Source organism: Anopheles moucheti, chromosome 2, assembly GCF_943734755.1.
Source record: "Anopheles moucheti chromosome 2, idAnoMoucSN_F20_07, whole genome shotgun sequence".
Classification (NCBI taxonomy): Eukaryota; Metazoa; Arthropoda; class Insecta; order Diptera; family Culicidae; genus Anopheles; species Anopheles moucheti.
This window is the reverse complement of record NC_069140.1, coordinates 95215042-95236233: the sequence shown is the minus strand read 5'-3', so window position 1 is coordinate 95236233 and position 21192 is coordinate 95215042. Positions and strand designations below refer to the sequence as shown.

General features: G+C 45.3%; 1 protein-coding gene across 5 annotated transcripts in view; it reads left to right on the top strand.

Annotated features, from left to right (window-relative positions):
* The window catches only part of LOC128310406 (insulin-like growth factor 2 mRNA-binding protein 1), a 64770-nt gene that overhangs the window by 3096 nt on the left and 40482 nt on the right, over positions 1 to 21192 (top strand). The window contains exon 1 of one of the 5 annotated variants that reach the window (XM_053047039.1): positions 20043 to 20118. The exons of 3 other annotated variants lie outside the window; for them this stretch is intronic. The gene's annotated coding sequence lies outside the window, so the exon portion shown is untranslated. Of the gene's footprint in view, positions 1 to 20042; positions 20119 to 20429; positions 20446 to 21192 lie in introns of those variants that run through there. One more of the 5 variants, XM_053047040.1, reaches the window with a different exon arrangement.

The following is a 21192-nucleotide window of genomic DNA, read 5'->3' as shown; positions in this document are numbered from 1 at the left end:
ACAAAAAAACAGATTTTGTTTTATTTAGCATTCTTAGCAGCTATACATCTATAATTTTGCTTCTTAATATAAATTAAGGAATTTTTTTTGACTACAGAATCGACTGAATAAAGAAAAACGATTATTTACAGGGATCCGATCCGCAAGCGAGCTCACTGCACTGAATGACGCAAAGGAATAAGATAAACGCGTCAATTGATATGGTTTAGTGACTGATATATATGGCCAGGTTCAAGAGTTGAGATTCACATGGTGTTGAGGAGTTTGTGTGTGTATTGCTGAAATTTTTACAATAAGTGTGACGACCTCGCATTATCTTTTAAAGAGAGATTTGAACACCTAACCGTAGAGAGCTCAAAGCTCACCACTCTAACCACTGCGCCGTAAAGCTCTCTGAGTGATCACTGAGATTTTTGCCAATATGAATTACACATTAGGTCGCACCGCTGGCCATTACAAATAATTGCCAAAAAAAATCTGATAGTCTCTATCTTCCTTATATCCTTTTTGCACTGTTGCACCAAACCCGATGCTACAAATCAAAAGCCCGCTGCCATGCTTTCATCGCCCATTTGTTGCTGTTGGAAGCGACGTGTGTGTAATTCGTATGGAGCGCCGTCTTAGAACGATCGTTTGGCGGTATTTCGCGGGCAAGTTAGCAAGCAGCTGACGCCGACTCACTCGCACCGTTCGAATCAGCTGCTGCTGCTGCTGTCTGGTATGGAAAGGGAAATTCCCTTTTACGCTGTCGAGCGCAGCAAAATGGAGTTCCTAAGCAGGCCAATTATCCCATCAGCTTGTCGTTTCGATTTTGTCCCACCGGTGTGTTGGCGGTGGGACAGGGACCGTCTGTACCGTCCTGTACGAAGGGGGAGATCCGTGGCAGTAGTAGCCCTACCACGTTCGGTACCGTTTTCTAAGCACGGCCGCTAAATTTATTGCCTGGCCTGGGGACCACCGATCGTGGACCGGCACGCTTTCCGGTCTGATAACGATGAACGGATGTTAGAGCAGGGCATCTAACATTCGATCAGTTCCGTCCAGACAGGCAGACAGACAGACAGCAGACAGACAGAACCTCGTCACGGACTGTCCGGGGACGGACTTAGGCCAAGTTTAGAGGTGCTGGGGTGGCTTTAGTTAGAGGGAGTCACCTATATTTTAATGCATTGTGCATTACTTTGCCAACCGTTTGGGAGGGATTTTTCCTTTTCTCTCTGCATTTTGCTCACTGAAGCTGACAGGATTTATTGTGCTGCTGATAGTGTGCAGACGGACGTTAAACGGTCTTAAGTTGTGAGGTTGAGTTATGATCGCGGTGTGCAATTGTAGTGAAGATGGTCGGAAGGGCTTTTCATTTAGATCGATCTGTGTGATTAGAAGCGTTTAGCACGGTCGTTACAGGTGTAATAATCTGTTACATAAATTACGTCGCCTCCTGCAATTGGACACTAATTTTAGGGAAGTTTGATTTTTCTTATCAATCCACATCTACAATATCCATTTTTATCTGCAAGCATTCCCAACGTAAAGTACGATCGAATGCTGAATAATAAATTATTTCGAATTTTTACCCCCCCCTACCGAGAAGTCAATAACCCTCCTTCCGGCACGCTGTAATAAATCCGATGGAATTTTATCTCCTACAGCATGAACCTGTTTTTCTTCCAATTTTCCACACCATGTCCTGTTTTGACTGTGGTCGCTTGTTGGTCGTCCAGCCGTCGCCGGTACTTTCGTGGTAAATTACTTCGTTTATGGCCATCCTTAAGTACCTGTTAGTGTTGATAATGGATCTGCTCGCGTGCGGGGTGATCCGACCCGAAGGACCATACTGCCGGCTCGATAATGCCGGCAACGAAGAACTCGCGCAAGAAGATGATTACCCCGGCTTGGAAGTTGTGTCCACGCGCGTTCAGAATTATGAGTAACGCTGCAAGACGGCGGGTAAATTATTTCGCACAAAGTTTACGATGTTTGTACCGAATCGTTATCGTGTGCCGTGTCTGTGGGTACGGGTGGCCGCAAAGCAACTCCGATCGCGGGCTCCCGATAGCCTGCTCCGGGGAAGCTATTTCTCTTCCCGGGTTAACGTGTCCCCGCACACCGCACCGGTTGGCCATTAATTTAGTTTTAATTTTAAATTAAACAAACCTCACCCCATGCTACCCCCCCAGATGATTATGTGTGTGTATTCTCTCTCTCTCTCTCACACACACATCAGCGGCTCTCGTGTCGCGTGTCAAGGATGACCGTTGTAAGTTGGTCCAGCGTTTGATCGATTGACAGACATTAGTGGTGCTGATTCGTGGAGTGTAAGTTGGTGGTCGTTGAAGTTTGCAGCAGGCTTTCGTGATGTTAATGGATGCGTTTTAATGCAATGTTTACATCGGGCTGTCTTTTGTCGATGTTACGTGCTGCACACATGATCATTCATTAATGAGATTTATTATAAAATTCACATTGTGCTCTTACAGTGTTTTTTATAGCATTTGTTGTTGTAGATATCCTGGAGGGAGCGTTCTTTTGATCATTTAAATTGTGAATTTAATTTAAAATATATTTTATTCTTTTTAAATTACAATGTATTATCGACTTAGTTCTACTTTATTGTTCACTATTTTGAACTACTTTTTCTACAATTTATTCGTTGTTACTAGGAGTTACAATGTTCATGAAGGTTTGTTGAGTGTTAATAATAATGCGAAGAGTTAGTTATTAAACTAACTGGTAGAGTCAGCGTCCACTTTATCAGGCTCAGGTTTTTGCTTGTGAGCCTCAGATCATGAAGACTGGAAGTTTGTGGACGGCCTACTCACTGGGAATATCGACAGGACAACCTTACTGCAACGAGTCAATGGATCGCTTTGGATCTAGAGATCCTTTAGATTCCTCTTATTTTATCAATGTCTACAATTTTCAATGAAAGTTAACATCTTTTCTGATTTCCATATTGCCATATTTTGTGAATGAGCCCTAAAAGCTCGACAATGTTAACTAATATATCTCAAGATTAAACTTAAAATTATTGTTGATTATTGAATGTGGGAGATGAATAAATAGATATATTTCAAATGGTAATTAATAGTAACCGTAAGTTACATTTATATTATTTTAAAAAGAAGCAAAGTTGTGTTTTTTTGTCCTTTGAGTTAGACCAATTTCTTCAATTACACTTTATTGCTATCATCAAATTCTATTATGGCAAAATTATGGATGCCGGCTTTGAGAGAAGCGCCCATCGTACCATAATTTATTCACACCGAGCCCAAACATTCCTTTACACCAAGCACATATACATTTTAACAGCTTATCAATCTGCTTTGGTTTTTTTTTGTTGGTTCGCCGGAAAAAAAATTCACACACCATCAAACGTTTCGACTTTTCCGACCAAACCGCAGACGTCGAAAGAAAAGCCCCAATCGCCCCTGTCCGCTGCTTTGCGCCCCAAAGGAGCAGATACGCAACGTTAAATTATGCAAATTGGATGTCAATATTTAAAGCCCGCTGGTGGGGCTGAGAGTGCTGGTCCGGCACACAAACCGGGCGACATTCAATCTGCAACACTTGCCGTGCAATCCTTAACACTCCCATTGCTGGGCATGGAATTGAACCAACAACCCCCTCGGCAGAGGGAACAGCAAAGAAAACACGCTCGATGGCCTTGGTGAAAGTGCTACGCGTGCATTATGCAACTTTCACGCTCACAAAACACGGGTGACAACACCGTGCACGTGCTCCGGACGCATGTGGAACGCAATGTGAAAGGAGTGCGCCCGGCGTTGTATCTGCAGCGCACGTGGACCCGACAACCGTTGCGCGTTGTTTACAGTGCGGAAAATGCGTTCGACTTGCTAGTTTGTACTGCGCGTAATTCAATACGCATCGATGCCGCTCGGGCTCGTTGTAGCGGGTGCCTGCATAATGGGGCCTATTTTTGCTTTAGTTTCCGCCACGCGCATCGTACCCAATGTAACCGATGCATTAATGCAACAATTTGTTCTACATTGTGCATTATCATTTACATTGCATAGGAATGTGAGCGAAGCGCAGGAGGAAATTAAATTATTTTCAACGCGCGATTTCTTTCCGCTGCATTGACCGCGCATTTTCCTTTCGGGTAATGTTTTTATTAATGATTTCGTATAAGTTTTTTTTTGTGAGAAAAAAAAACATCAATCAACAATAAATAAATTAAACTGCAATTTACCACACCAAAAGTAAGCCATCACTTCGATTGTTGCGCTCCCGGATCAGGTCAATTCCCTTTCTCTACTACGTGGTTCCGGTCCGGATGGAATGACACACACCGAAAATGGCGCACGATAAGACCCTACCGCGCGCGTGTGTGAAGGAAACGGAATTGGTCAGCGGTTGGTCGCAAATAAAAACAGATTAAGAAAAAAAATGCAGACATGTGTAATGTCTCACATACAGGCATTAATTAAGTGTCCTTCGCGCACGAGCCAAAACGGCAACAAGAGAAATGCATCGAAGGATTTGCACACACCACCGTTAAGAAAAAAAAAATGCTAACAAAATGAAGATAAAAAAGCGAGACACGAGATGAGCGAAAGAGGGGTAGGGTATAAAATCAACAAATGCATTTGCCCGTTCGGGGAAGGTACAATGCACTCTACATACTGCACTCACGGAGTCCGTCCGGATCCTTCCGTTTCTTTTTCTTCTCCCTCTTCCGAAGGATATAGCATCGGCGCACTGTTGCATATCCGTACACGCGAATCAAACGCTTCATCCACGCACGTGGATGGACTGATCGCGGCACAGGGATATTGTTGCCCTGATGATAATGTTTCACTTGTAGTGGTGGATGCATTTATTTAGGAGGGGAAAACGACTGGCCGCGTTTGCTGAAAGCGGTTAGACAAGGCCAGCACTGTATGCAACCGCATGCTGGTGTATGCACTTTTATTTCTGCATAACCAAGCCGCTAGCGAACGGGGTGGGGGGCCGGTTTGGGACGGGGTTTTATTTACGCTAATTTTTTTTTCTTGCTTTTTTTGTTCGCATTCACGCCCAGCAGCTTTTCGGGGCGGTTTTCTTCGTTTGTGTTGCCGTGTTGTTTATTTGTTTTTCCTTTCCCTTGTGTTTGGGCACGCGCCGAAGCGATAAAAGTGCATCTGCGCGCATTGTCTGCCTGTCTGCATGTTGATCTACCCTTTTTTTGGGGGTCCTTCCCACCCCCTCCCACCTTCCCCAATCCACCACGGATTGATTTCCACTGGAAACCTTGGCCTTGCACTGTTCGTCTGCCGTGTTTGCGAAGTTTGTCGATTCCATTTTCGGACGGACGGGGTCGAGTAGCTCCCGGGGGAGGGAGGAGGGTTGATTGCACTTATGTGGTGCATCTTTTACAACGATGTTCTGCGATGTACCAAAGTGCAGGAACTAATTTCAATTACATTTTGCGCACGGCGAGAAAGGATGATGAAGGCGAGCCCCGGTGACGCTGGTGACGATGCCGAAACCGCGTTGATGAGGACGATTTTCTGCCTGCTTTGGTTGGTGAGTTGGTTTGGAATGTCGTCCGGTAGTAGTGGTAGAGTGAATAAAACCAAAAACAAAAACGTTAAAACAGGTTAAAGTAGCAACTCCATAAAATGCATTTAGCATCAAACGGCACATAGTTGGGAAGCAGCAATAGGAGCAGCAATGGATGGAACGATGGGAGGAGGAACGAGAGATGAAAGAAATGATTTTGCTGGTTTTTTTTTGTTTTGTTTTGGCACCCATCGGAATGCACTTTTTGCTGCTGGCCGTTGAAACGTGCTCGCTTGATTTATGCACACATGTACCACCGGGCGGCTGCAGGATTTTCGTCCGCACTTTTCGATGCACTTTTCCTCTGCCCAACGACAACAGGCTGGTTAATTGAATTTTTCGCCCAATTTTATGAGCTTGCAATGTAACGATGTTTCTTTTTCTGGTGTTGTTTCGGTGATCTTGGTTTGAAAGGTTTTTGCGTTTTAATTAGTTTGGCTCTAATAACCGGTTATTTTTTGGTTTTTGGCGTGCGGGGTAATAAATTCGGTGGCTACCATATTTAGACCAGCACTTTGCACGTGTCAATTATGCTTTTGCAATGGCACTAATATTGAGGGGTTTGTTGTTACATCTTTGCAAAGGAAAAACTGTTGGTGTGCAAAATGAAACCTAAGCAAAAGCCCAAAATTAAACAATATTCAATAAAAATTGAATAGAGGCTTGTGGGCATGTGTAAGAAAATAGTTGACAAATCATAGATTGCCATTCACCATCGTTGATTTCTTAAATAATTTATCACCTGTTTATTATCCAAGACAATTTAAAGTGAAAAATGCCAATTATGTATCGGCCTCTAAATCCACAATGTACTTATCCTCGGAATGTAATACTTGCGGTAAAAAGTTAATGTGCGTTATGGTGGGATCAACATGACAGAGACTATTATGAGCGTTTGCTTTTCAGTACATTATAGCTGATACCAGTGTTGCGTAGTGTATAGTAATAATATTTGAAACAATTGTTATACGAAATGTTTTATTACATTACACCGTTTTGAACAATTCAAATAATTTAAATATGATGAAAAGATGGGTTCATTAACTCTTAATTGCAATCAGAGCTATTTATTACTTGTATTTTTATTTAAGAAATTTTAGTAAAAATGTCATATTATTTCAACCAATTATAATTCGAACGATTCAAACAAAAATCCAACAAAACTATATTATTTAAATGCGATTATCATCAACGCGTAAATTTTGTGATGGCGTTTCAAGTTTCGCGTTGCTTCAATGTATTGTGGTGGGAGGAGCAAAATGTTCTCTATTATGAGTTTTGAAGCGCTCCAGATATTTATTATTAGTAATTAGTTTAACATTGCGTCATTTTCACTTTCTCATACAACCTATTCATTTCACTTCAAGCTTCCTTTAACAATTGAAAATATAATTTTTCCCCAAGTAATAATCACCTAATCATCCACAAAGCAGCTATGAATGGGGCGCCTTTACATCAAGGGTTCCGATCAAATGTGTAAAAGAAATAGCGGTAAACCTTCAAAAGGTTGTCGCTCACAGAACGTGCCGACATGCTTGCGGTGGTAAACCTTTGAAATGTAATAAACTAGGCAAAGCAATCCTTTATCCTTAATTTCTCATGATCCACCAATAAACCCCCCTGCGAGAAACGATCGCTGTTAAGAAACGAAACAGTACCAAAAACGTTCGTTTTCTGTTTTCGTTCCCATCTTTGAACGCTCGTCTTGCAGTAGGGCCCTCGGTGGTGCATTAGAAGCACCCTCAAGCTAAAGTTTACCCGCGCTACCGCCTTGGTGTCGTCTATTGCTTTGCCGCCGTAAGTGTGGTTCCGTAGAGACGCAGAGAGCTTGTTTTTTTGCTGTTTTGTTACTTCCACAAGGCACAAATGGCCAGCGCGCCGATACGCAAATGCTGCCGTCCCTATGTTTCGAGAGTGCTTTGGAGTCGTCCTGCACCAACCTCCCCAAAACCGCCACAATGTGCATCAGACTGCATCATCCGGTGTTGTCGTAATTTCGATTGTTGTAGGTCGATAGTCGTTTGCTTGTTTCGATAAGTTTCCATTTTATTGCATGCGGTGCGTATGCTTTGGGTGTTTGGGATAGATAGTTCAGCGTGCGGAACACGCTTTCCGTCGGTTCTGGGTTTGAGCAGGAAGGAGAAAACTGCACCATCCGGGCAATGGCAATTTTGTGATCTGCCTGGCATTACCCATGCCATCATCGTGTGGCTGTTCCTATTGCTTCCGATCGATCGTAACTGCCCATTGTCTAATAGCTTTTTGGTCTTTTGTATGTCTCGTTCGTTATCATGTATGGTTTGTTTTTCATGTTATTTGATGCATTAAGTGCATTATTTTGTAATTTTTACATTATTTTGAAATGTTTTGATATTTTACAATTTTTGGTTTTTAAATAATACTTTATTATTTTTCCTGCCTTTGTTTCGCAAGAAATTATCGACTGTCGTTGTAAACGAAGGCAGATTACATCTCCGCTAGTAACCAAATGATTTAATCCAAACAAACAAAAACACGATCATCGATGCATCATCATGAAGTACATGGTTTAATGTGGCATTGGACAAACAGCAAACAGCATGTAATTCAGCATAAAACCCATCAACAACCATTACCACGGGGAAACAAGCACAAACTTCTATCAAAACGGCACCAAACCGGGGATGGAAATGGAAGGAAGAATTAAGTAAAACAAAATCGAAAATAAACATGCGTTTTTGCAATACACAGCGCACCAAAACCTGCTTGTCCGTGCGGGAGGGGCGGAACGATAGGAGCAAAGGGGAACGCGACGGACACACGGGGATGATCTTGAAAAATCGACGATTTCAAGGTTAAGGAAGAGCATGATGGGGAATGGCTATTGTTTCACTTTTCAACAGCAAAACGCCACCTTTGAGGAGGAGGTGTTTTTTTTTGTTCCTTGGTCAGCGCGAAACCCAGAAGGGCGAAACGTCTCGCCAAGGAATGGCAAGTTAAACACATTTGAAGACAAAACAAAAAAACGCAACACCAGGCGTCGAGAACGATGTCGGCGGAGTGACGAGTCGTTACAGTTTTCTTTTTGTTCATCGTCTAACTTGTGGGTAGAAGAACGTGCGAACATATCGGCACCGAAATGTAATGTAACCTATCATCGGTAAAGTGACGTGTTTTTTTTTTTGGTATAAAAATTATTACGACCTTTTAGTATTAATGTTTTGTTAAGTTACTTACGAAATTAATATCCCTTTTACCTGATTATTATCGGAAAGATGAATCAGATCGTAACGGAAAAGGACAGTCTAAGAAAGCGCTGCGCAAGTGTTGATTCACACATTGCATACCTTCACGGCGCATCGCGGAAATACCCGCGAAGCGCGAAGATAAATGCATGAATCACTCCACTTCCTAGCATCTTTTCAGCAAGGTGAAAGGAATGCACTTTTCGCGTACTTCCCGATGAACGGTTCGGTTGCATTCCTTGAGTCATCGTCCTATAAGGAAATCAAAAAAAGCTCCAAAGATTTGTTCTCCCTGTTATGTTGCCTTTAGGGGTGCAATGAGCGCGGAGAAAGTGATGAGAGCTACCCGATCACCGGATCAGTTCATCGGTTTGGTATGGGTTTCCCGGAAAGCAACAGACGCCTGTGGTCTATTCCTAGAACACGAAATCTCATCCCCGCGTTAGTGTGTGTGTGCACGAGTGAGATAAAAGGAAAATGTAGCAAATTTGTATGTATGTGTGAAAGAAAGTTGACCGACAATCGAAGACGGCTTTGCCCGCTCAAAAGGAAACGCAGGGGTACAGTTGTGTACTTTCTCTTCCGCGACATAACCGGTACAGGTGAGCCCGCGGTGAGTCTTGCAGCCGTTGAAGGATTCGCTGCCGGTGGTGAACGCTGCCAAACAGTTTAGACATTCATCTAGCGAGGACATTTAGCATTCGCAGGCACTATAACCTATTCACGGCGACGTTCGCATTCAACTAAGGCTTCCGGGTATGGGGTACACCTGGAAGGGGAATGCTTGTGTTTTTTGAGGTTATTTTTCCTTGGTTGTTTGGGACATCCCGCAGGTACCGGCCAAAGGGAAGCTTCCCACAGGCACGTTGCCCGTGATCGTGCTGGTTTCCTGCGTCGTTTTACTGCCGTGCCCGATCGCGACAAGCCCCCGAGGTGGATCGAGATAGAGCAAGCCGGACCGGACCCCGGGCCCCGAGCAGATTCTCTAGCCACGGCCAGATCGGTTTTTGCTCCAACAATTTGGCATGCTGTTGGGATTCCGACTTTTTATTTTCGGTTGAAATCTAATCCGCCATCCGGTTGCATCCGATGTGCGGTTTCAAATTCGGGTGGTTTTTTGTTGGACCCTTGCGAGCAGCAGGGCCCTTGAGAATTTTGTGTTTTGCCGGCCCGTGCCTCCACCGAGCACCGTTGCCCGTGCCTGTGTGCTCGTCTGCCTTTTCATGGTTGAAGGTTCGGGGCCGGTTCGCTGACATGTCGTCCCTCTTGGTGTGTTGTTGTTGTTGCTGTTTCTTCGTGTTTTCCACTGTACTGCGCATGTTCGTTGGCTTCCATGGTGGATCTGTAGGTATGTGTGTGCATTTGTGTTGGGATGATGGCGTCCCTTTCGGCGACCGAGGGCACCGTTTCTAACCGTGCGCGAGGGTTTGGCGGGACGCTCTCGATATTGGTGTGTTGGTCGTCCTGCCATGGCGCCTACCTTCCATTGCGTGTGTAGTGGTGTGCGTTAGAAGGTCTGTGTTTTTTTTTGTTTGTTTCGTGTGTATTACTGCTTCTATTGTACGATGGATTTTTTTCGAGGGTTTTGTTATGTCCTATTTCAGCCTACTCTGTTCACAGGGCACAATTTCCTGTGCCGGGGCACGCTTCCATATACATTCTTCCATGTGTCTGTGTGTGTGTGTGCGTAATGCATCCCGGTAAACGGTAACGTAGAGGATGCCTCAGTAAAGTTCCACCATGGGACACAGTCAGAATATCGAGAGAACATAGAGAGAAAGAGAGAGGAAGAGGTAAAAGCGGGATTGAGATTTTTTCTTTTAATAGAAAATCTTGAAATTATCCATTGTTTTGTAGTGTGTTTTGCTGTCCTCACTCTCACATGAAAGCACCGCGAGGAAAACCTCCCCCTCCGGTAAGGGTCGTTGATCGGGTCAAAGTGCGCGGATAGTATCCGTTCACTCTCGCTTTTCCTCGCCTCCACTTAGTTTTCCGTATTTCCGCGGGAAGGGGTGGGTATTTGAAGGAAAAATAAAACGAAATGCCGGTGGATAGAGTGTTGGTGTTGGTGAGGGTGCAAAAGTGTGAAAGAGAGCGCGTGTGTGCTGTCGCACCCATACTAGCGCACCGCGTTCCGAACGTCCCGAGCCAGGACGCGTCGCCCAGGTACACGCCGGACGGATGCCGAAAATGGCCGCCAGTTTCTTCGGCACTCGGCAACAAACTAGACGCGCGCGGGGCTCTCGCAAACACGCGAACCGAACTCAAACACACCAAACCACCCACAGGGCGAAAGCATAATTCCAAAATTTGTTCGTCAAACAAACGGCGTACGTGTTTGGATAAAACAAAAAAAAACACACACACTCACACACACCTCAGCAACCTCCCAATTACGGCCGGGTAAAAAGGAGTGCCATTCGAGGTTGATTTGATTTAGGATCGTTTTGTTATCTAGTGTTTTCTGTAGTTTTTTTTTATTTTTTTGGAACTCGCACCTTCGATCGAGCGCGATTTTCCCGATTTTCCACCCGGGAAGCTGTCAGTGTGGCCGTAGGTGCGTGTGTGACGTACGGCAATCGCGCGCAAAGTGTATGACTCCCGTCCGGGCCCATTTAACTATCGGGATTTTGTTTAGTGTATCGCCGTGATTATACTGAGTGCAGTTCCCGGTTCCGGTATTCGCCTGTGGAAATCGTGAGAGCACCCGTCGTGTGAAAAAAACAAATTTCCGGCTACTTCTTCCGAACAAAATCAACACTTCTTTAACGGGAAATATTTGGCTACGAACTTGCAAAGGATTTCGTTCTACCGAGTGTGTCGCCATGTAAGTTAAGGTTGTTTGAACATTTTTCCGGGCCGGAACGGTTTATTACGCACGCTGAAAGGGAATAATTGAGCCACACAAGCTCGCATCATACACAATAAAGCACACACCAGAAGGAAATGCGGCCCGAAGAGTCGGAAAAGTCGGATCTCGGGTGAAAAAAAAAACGAATGCTCCTGACGTCATCCTACCGTCATACACCGGGCATGTAGCTGGCCTTGCTGGAGAGTGTGTACGCGCAACGAACGCCATATTGTTTCTTTCTGCTTCTTCTTATTCTTCTTCTTCCTCCGATTTGCTGTCAAGATGTTCACGCGACGCATCACATCCTGCGACCGCATCCTTCAAGATGATCGTCTCTTTATTTAATGTTTGCTCTTGGACAAGGTACTTTCCGATGGGAAATCAATAGCCCGGAAAAGACGGAGAGCCGTACTAGGGTTTTTTCAAACACCCAATTTACTACTGCACCATGGTTTGCGACTTGGCGGTCGTTCAACTTCGAAAACGAAAGGGACCCATACTGCATGGGGTCGTCCACTACCGAGCACCTCGGTGTCTCGGGGTCCCATGCAATACCTTGGCATGGAAATTGCGCGTTTTCCATTTCGTTCCGTGTCCGAAGTTCATCGGCCTGCGTTATCCCAGGGCGCGGATGTGTGGAGGAACCCTGCTCTGGCCCTTTTTCTTTCCCCTCCTTTGCACACCGGGCAATGCGTTTGGTTGCGGCGAACCGTGAGTACCACGGCTGAGTGAAAGAGAAAGCGTCCCGGCCCGGTTTCTCGACCTGGTTCGGGCCGTGAAATTTCGAAGGACATTCGTTCGAGGACGCCGCGATTAAACACGCGCGTAAAACTTTTCCCATTGTATTGGTGTGCGCGTACTTGTGTGTGTTCGTGTGTATGTGTGTGTGTGTGGGAAAATGGGAAAAGCAGCATGAGAGAGCAAGGGAGCAAAAATGCGTGTGTATAAGAGAGAGAGCGAGAGGAGCGAAATCGAGGTTATTGGCTTTTGAAGAGGATCCTGCACTTTTGGGGACTTTACTCCCAAATTTTCTCTGGTGTGTCACCGAAATTGTTGGCTAAGATTTTCCGACAATTTCTCCATTCTGTACACTCGCTCTCTCTCTCTTTTTCTCACTCTCACACACTTACACTAACACATACAAGCATTGATCGTGCGATAGTAGCAATAACCATAAAGCAAAGGTGGCAACCATAGAAACTCCTCGTGGAAAATCCGTTTCGAGTGGTTTGATGTTGTGAGAGACCAGGAAAAAAAATCTGCGAGTGATTTCGCGAAGCGATAGAGCGAAGGGGATGAAAAATGACAGCGAAAAGAGGTAAATCTTAAATGCTGTACGGCAACGAAAGATGTTAGGAAGTTCCTATTCACCGCCGAACACTCACTTTAACCGGGAAATGAGCTCCGGAGGATGTTTAAAGAAGTTCCCATCCGGCCACTGTTACCGACCCAAGCCCACTCGCCCGGTTAAAGTGTTCCTTCCGTTGTTTTATTATGCTCGGTGACTTTAAGCATGCTTAGCACACAGTTGAAGAAACACGGAAACACTTCGGGATTGGGAGTTTACAGTGGCAGAAAGTAAATATTACTACCACTTGCGTACTAATAAATCAACTCAAGCCGCCGTCGCCGCTGATAAATGATTGGTATGGTGAGTTCTGCGAAAAAAAAGATGCCTCAACAAAACGTCCTTCTACATCTGACGACATCCGGACGACATTTATCGCACCGTTTATCGTCCAATCGTCTCGGGGTGGTCTTTTTTTCTTTCTCGCTGTGATCAATATTCATGAGCATGTTCCGTCCTCCTCGCTATTCCGCTAGCAATTGCACTATTATAATTGTTGGCCATTGAAGTTGGACACACTTGAAGTTGGATAAAACATTGTCTTCTTGTGCGGCATTGAGCAGCTTCAACACACACAAATAACCGTACGTGGCCTATCAAACATTAAACGTCGATTAATTAATTTCTTCATCAAAGTTACCTTTTGTGGCGTCGTTGTAATTAAGTGTTTTTTTGTTCATCAAGTTGCTGTTCTCCCGGGATATTTGCTCGAACGCAGCTTTACCGGGTGTTGCGTTACGATTGGCATAACTCCATTCCTGGTTGCGGTTCCGGTCGATGAACTCCCTCCCAGGCAGCAGGGGTCATTAGCAAAAGCACCCGAGACGAGAAGAAAATGTACACCCTGCCTGCCTTTCCGTTGCAGTCTGTCACTCATTAAGGGGGGGGGGGGGGGGACAAAGGATAAGAGTGTTGCACCTTGCACCGCGTACCCTGCGACGGGTGTTCCGTGTGTACGTTCCTGTCGGCATTCCGTGAGATGTTAGCGTACGTCAGTGAACCACGACCACAAGACCGCACCGTCCCGCATGCATTTAGGTGGTGCAACAAAATCTTCCTTTGCCGCCTGTCAGCTTTGGCCAACTGTTTCCGAGCCCCCCTGTTAGGCGGGTCCCGATAATGAGCTAAGCGTGCAGGATAACGACAGGACACTGAAGAAGTTCCGTACCCATCCACGCTATCGCACCACGTCCCGACCCGACTCCGTGCCGGATTGAGGTTAGATCGGTTCACGTCGATCAGGCGTTGGTTTGTAAACAAGCAGGAAGCAATGTTTGCATGCAGTTAATGCCACAAAACGTTCGCCTTCTCATTTGCCTGCTGGATAAGTGTAATTGCTGCTGTAATGTTGTCCGGTTTCGATAATTCGATTAGCAAAACAAGCGCACTTCAAACATAAAACCACTGCACCCTCGGGGCAGATTGGCTCTGGGGTAGCACACAGCAAAAGTGACGGCCAAAATCGGAACTTTCGGAGCTGCGAAGCTACCATATTTGGGAAAGCGCCATGTGGATGTGTTCCTGCCGCTGCTGTCAATTATGTAATCGAGAATTGATTGATGGCCGTTGTGTGAGTGCACCTGTACAAGCGAGTTAGCGTGTAGTTTCTTTGTTTTAAGCTTTCCTGTTGGCTTCTACCTACCCAACGAATGGACGGTTAGATAAACGCATCGAGTAAAAAAAGATCAAGATTTGCAAACAATCTTTCGTAATTGAGCCGCAGATATACGCCCCAGGGGTACTAATGGCAGTAGCAGTTGGCAGGGATACTGCGAAATAGGATCGTTTACCGCCGTTGGTAGCGGTGGAAAGTAAACAAAGTGCGAAGATTGTTTGAAACATTTGGGTGGTTGTTTGCTTTTGTGAAGAAGAACAAGGCATTTAGAACGTATTGACGATGCCACTCGAACGCGTGCTCTTTTTCGTGATGCTTTGTGTAACAACATTGAGGAAAGTGCGTCGCGGAAAATCGTAATCTATGTCAATGCTGTTCCTGTGCATGTGGCGCCCTCTAGAGGAATGTATTGAACTACTTATACTTGGATGGTCTTGACCAGCGATTTCTTGCTTTTTTCACACGTTGTGGTACTAAAACCTTGCATCTTTTGGCCATTAGTCATCCAATACTTGGGATAGTAAACCAGCAACGAGTCATGTGGGATTTGGTAGAGACTTTTAGCAATCTCGCCGAAGCAAGAAGACAATCTCGCGACCTGTCTCGACAATCGTGTTCTTGGCTCATGAATTTCGTTTACTGCATGCTATAAGACTGCATGCCACGACTCTTTTCGAACAGCTTGACTATCCACTAAAGGCTTTAATCAATTCTATCATCTTCAAGATCATCCATAGAGCATTGCTCGGTAGTATAGATGTGAGATGGTGCCAGAGGAAACTCTTACAATTTGTAACTGGGTGCCGCTCCTGGGAGAATAATACCCTAGGTTCTTCTTATAATTTGCGTATACTGCTCGTAGTAACAGTATTTTAACGGATACAGTAATGTGCTAGAGGAATTGAACTCTTATACTCCACAAGAGGCTATATCCTACCTTTTTAAAAGTTCGTTAGAATATTTTTTTCAGCCTTCATTCCGTAGCTGTTATAGTTCAAAACTTTATGGTCTTACATCAATACTTTACATTTCCAAACCATTCTCATGCATAAAATTGTAAGGAGAATGTAGTAGCCCGCACTGACCGTTAAGAGTATGAATCAAGAGTACGAAAAATCGCCATCTTGAATTCCCAGCGTTGGATCAAGATGGCGGACTTAGAATTGCATAGAACTCTCCTAGTTTTGTCCAAAGATGTGGAAGTTTCGTGGAAATTCTCATTAACAAGTGTTCATTTTCAATGCGTGTATTATAGCGCCGTGTAGAAACGCCTTCAGCAGCTCGTACGGATGATCAGTGCGTAATGTTTCCGGGGGCCGAAGTTTGGGCCACTCCTTCCCACTTGAATACCGTAATGGGTTGGATTTGCTTTTTCGAAATTATTGCCCCATTAATGTGCGTCGCCAAGGAACCACTTTAAGTGTTGTTTTCTCTCTTCTCGACGAAACCTTTAACCGTTTCGAACCTTTCGAAGCACGAAGGGAAAGAGGTACTAAAGGTTCCCCACCGTAAGGTTGTTTGTCGCCGGTGTAGAAAACATGCTTAGGGTAGAAAGCAGTACGGGAGCTGTTCAACATGTTGGCAGTGCCGTCGCTGGGAACCATTGTTGGGCGGGCGTCCTTTTACCGAACGAGAAGCAGCAGGCAGGTTATTTACGCATTTGCCGATACACTTGATTTGCATATTCGCTTACGCACTTCCGCCTGCGGGTATGGCGGGAAGAAAGCAGTGCGTGGAAAAAAGGACTCCTTCTACCCCGGCCCGTTCGCGCAAACCGCACACCGGTACGTTACGTAGCATCTTACGAGACGCAATCGTACAAATCCTAAACCTAGGTGGAGTTCATCCATTCGAGTGGGCATAATATTATTGATCCCTTGGGTGGAGCGGTATAGTTATGTGAATGTAGCCCGTGCGTACGGACACGTATGGGGAAAAATTAATTCGATATCTGGTGCACAGTTTTTAGTGGCGCTGGAATGGAAAACTGAGAAAAACAAGCTGGTGGCGTGGCAGGTCACATATTTTTTGGAGCGAACACCGTAAAACAATTTAATGTTATTCATTTCGGAGGGGAATAGTACATGTTATCGCCCGAGGCGAGATTGCCTTCTGGGGTTGATGGACCATAAATCATTGATGAATGATAATTAAAAGTTACAAGGGTGGTAATGTGTAATGGCGTAATTTTGCCGAATAGAAAATAGTTCCTTTATGATCTGATCGTTGTGCGTTCTTAAATACAATTCTTGCAACAAATCTGTTCAATAATTGCTTAAAGTTTGTTCGATTTTATTACTTTTTATTAAATATTCTATTCCAAACAATTAAACATTCGTTTATCGCAAACTATTTGTGGCAGCAAATCAACGAACGAACGAACCACGTGCAAAGAAACCATCCCGTTTCCATGCTTTTTTTGTTCTTGCCAGCGAAAAACAAGAATTATTCTTTCCACCGCGTAACAGGCCGGTTGTATTTAGAAAACTATTCTCCGGTTGGGCGGAAGGGAAAACGAACGATTAGAAAGAAGGGCCCTGGGCCCGGGTGTCCTTTCGCACGTTCGTTGTTCGGGTTTTAGGGGTCCTTTTTTTTTTTGGCTGGCAAAGACCGCACACACAACAAAAAGCCGTACCCTTTCCCTGCCTGCCCTTTGCACAACCACCAGCGTGTTGTTGGGCTTGCTAGGTGCCCGGGTTGTTAGATGGTTACGTTAGGCGGACCAAAAACCCAAAGAGGAAAAAAAACTTATAAGATTCATTGGTGGTGTGTTTTTTTTCCCGTGTGCCACCTTTCGTGCCTTGTTCCTTCCGTCTCGTTTTGTGCTAGAAACGTGTTTAAGCCCGCACGGTTCAGTAAATTTGCCTCTAGTTGCTAGGAGGGACATTAGAGCGTCTAGGATAGGACAAATGTTGAATACAGCCAAAAAAGTGACATAAAAACCTATGGTTTGCTCAAAAAGGCAAGCTACACAGGGGAGGCAACACCCTGGCAATGGTTGTCTTTTATTCAGTTTGGTTTGTGTCATTAAATTTTATATGTTTATTTTAAATATGGTTTTTAAATAATCTTTACTTAATTTAACCACTCTTGACGCGGCACTCGTGACATCGAACTCGTTTTGAATATTGTCCCACATAATAACGTAAAGTAGACACCGTCCAACCTGCGGGCAAATGACGTTTTAATTGAATAATTATATCAAATTATGATTTGATTACGCTTTCCTAGCTTTCTCCACAGTGCTACCAGCCCGTACCATTCCTCGGGAAGAAGGCTGAAAAACACGTGCTCGGCACTGATTGTGTCGACTCCAGTACGGGGAGAGGGAAGTGAGGAGAGTCTAAAGCGTCCAACAAAACTGGGGCGCGTCATGTCATCGTGCCGCCATTTGCTTTCTATGAACGCGCGTTCCGCTCGCATTATCTGCGACTAGATCTCACGCGCGGGCACGGACCACGCGCGTTCGCACCCGACAAATGGAACTCTCGCGAAGTACATAGCGCACGCGCGTATCAATGAGCACGATCATGAGTTACCGGCCGGTCGACCGCTGTGCTTGACTTTGCTGAGCGTTTTAACTGGCGATGCTCCCCACACACACTCTCTGGGGGAGCCGATGGCGTGAGATTTGCTGCCTGTTTGTGTGAGTGCGCGTGTTGGCGCGTTTGCAGAAGACATGAATTTTCAAGCGACGAACCCTCGGTTTGGTGATTGCATTGCAAATTGATTAGTATCTTCTTAGGGAAATCGTGTCGTCTTTGATGGGGAAGGTATTTGCTTTCGTGTGTTTTGATTTAATTATTCCCGATTTGCACTCAAGCAACAATTGTTGCTTCAAACCGTTACGAGAATAGCACATCTTAATGTCGTGTTTTATGCGTTAACGCATCGGCGGTTCTCTTGCGAATGGAGCAACGATTGTTCTGAATGAAAATGTAGCTTTCATGCCAATCTTGGGATCGGCTAAGAAAAACGCAGTAAGCGATTGCCCTGAGAGCGCATGCGCTGTAGGATGTTCACCAAATTGAACATTCATTAACGATTGTTAGAAATGAACTTATATTACCATTTAGTTCGAATTATTTGCGGCCAGAACATTTTGTCACCAGAATTCAAATCTGTGTGCGTTTAAAATCCTAATAGTTCGTCCCCAGCTCAGCCAAACCCAACCACCGTCCAACTAGAACGGTGAGAAGATGAACGTTGGAAAAACGCATGAGACGAGCTCGCCTAGTAGCGCATGTCTCACGCCCGTGAGAAGATCATTGGCCTCGGTGAGAATGAACCGCCGGTAGACGGTGCAGGAACGGAAATATCTCTACAGATGAATGAACGACGAATTCCGGATGGTTCCAGATGGGATAGTGCTCCAACAATTCACACATTGACTCGAATTCTTCTCAAGTTCGGAACAGCAGGGGGGGGGGGAATAGCAGGGCACTGGGTGGCTGGGTTTCGTGTTCGATTATTAATTATTTACATCTTCTGCGGAACCCGATTTCCGGCCGTAGCGCGCGTGACTCGAAGCTAATCGCAGAAAGTGGGAGCATTGGCAGCGTCAGAATTTTGACGTTTTGGTACTCTGTCCCACCTCCTCCTCCATCTTCTTTCTCAATCCCTCTCTCTCTCTCGCTTTCCCTCTCAGGAGCTCCATCGTAAAAAGTGCGTGCGCGATAAGCCAGCGCACATACGTACGCAGTCGGACAGAGTGGTGTAGGCATGATGGATTTTCACACACATAAAGGGTGATCTTTGGCGATGTTCGTTGATCTTCTTGCTTGGAGGCTCCGTTTGTGGGCATTGCGAGCTTCCCTTCGGTCCATCCCCGTTCCACGTGTAGCGTTGCGTACATCGAGCATTTTCCACCGCACCGGGAGCCTGTATTGGCCTGTGGCTGCCTTTTTTCCCTATACTTTACACGCTTTCCAACGCACACCACCAACAGTGGACCGTGTGTGTACACACAGCTGTAAGGTTCTCCATCGGTTCCTTCTCTTCCGACCTTCGCCCGCGTACGTGCACGACACAAGAGCCCGGAGTTATAATATTCGTCTGTTTTGCTGTGTACTTTAGCGGAGTGGAATATTTTTCGGGGATTTTTTTTTTCGGTGTGTGTTGTTCGACAATCCTTTATACCCGTTTTTATTGGCGTTTCCATTGCGTACACGCTCACGGAACGCTGTGGAACGGCGAAAGGGAGATAGAAAGAATCCAGAATAGAACGTGTTGCCCCTGTTCCCCGGGATCAGCTCTTCTGCCACATGCTTTGCCGAGGAGTTTGCTTTGTCGGTGTGCGTCCCCGCGTCCCATTGCACAAGATGTTGGACGATTCGACGTGTGCGTAAGTTCGCTGGCACGGTTCCTGCACAGCCCGGCAAAGACTCCAACTAAAGTTGTTCAGTTATTTTCGAAAGTTCAGCCGATCGGAGAGCACACGCGACGAGCGACAGCCACGGACCAGCCACCGGAAAGTGCGGAGTGCGCGTTGCCCGTTTCCCCGTCGTCGAATCGTTTTGTTTGTTTGTTTTGTTTTTTTGTTTGTTTAATTTTTGTTCGCTGGTTTTCGCCGTGCGTTTAGTTTGCTCGGTGCCCGGTCTTTCCCGTCCTAAACGGCACTACATCCAGTGCCGCACACAGCGCTTAAGCAGCCACTAAGCAGCGAAGTGGAGAGTGAGAGAAAGAGTGCGGTGTTCATTTTGTATGTGTGTTGTTTTTTTTTGTTTTTGGGCGAATCGCGTAAACTCCGAGATTTTGCATCTTTTGAGATAAAAGGTTACGATTCATCCGCATGCGTGCGCTGCTCTTCTTCTACCTCTTGTACTGCCGCGTGTTCTTTTGCTGTGTAAGTGTGGGGCATGTGCGGTTTTTGAGTGATTCGATTTCCGAAAATACCGACTCCGTTTTTATAGTTCGTGTTGTAAGCGCACCGGACGTGGCTTGCCAGTGTTTGCTTACTGTGCTGTAAATTGCAAATAAAAGAATTCCTTCTCCAAATAGATATAAAATCGGGCCGCAAGAAATGAACAAAACAAAGCGATCGTACTGATTTTACACACAAATCAGCACTGGGTGCGCGACGCCGGATAAATAACCCCCAAATCCGTATAAGGGTATGGAAAGTGCGTGAGAGAGACTCATCGTATGAGCGTATACGCACGCACAGTTCACCATTCACTCAGTAGAGGTGATCGACTCGAACGATTTGTGAGCGTTAGGTGAGTGTGCGAGAGTTTCGGAATCGTTGTAGTTGTGAGCTTACCGTTTGCCGGTTACCGGCTTAGTAGTATCTATACAGCGTGGTGCGATATAATACGCCCTTCTAGGCCGATATACATCATGAGCTTGAGTTCTCTGTCGTCATACTACCGTGACACTTACTGACAGGATATTATATTTGGTGTTAGTGAACAATTTTTTGGATCAAGTGTGCGTATTTCCGCTGAATCGATGTATTTGCTACACCGTTTGCTAGATGTGCCTCATTTTGATGTACTATCATCCTGTTGGCTGATCACAACACTACGGATTAAATGAATCTACTACAAACGAATTGCTGCGCGTGTCGAAAGGTCGATCACTGCAGCGATGT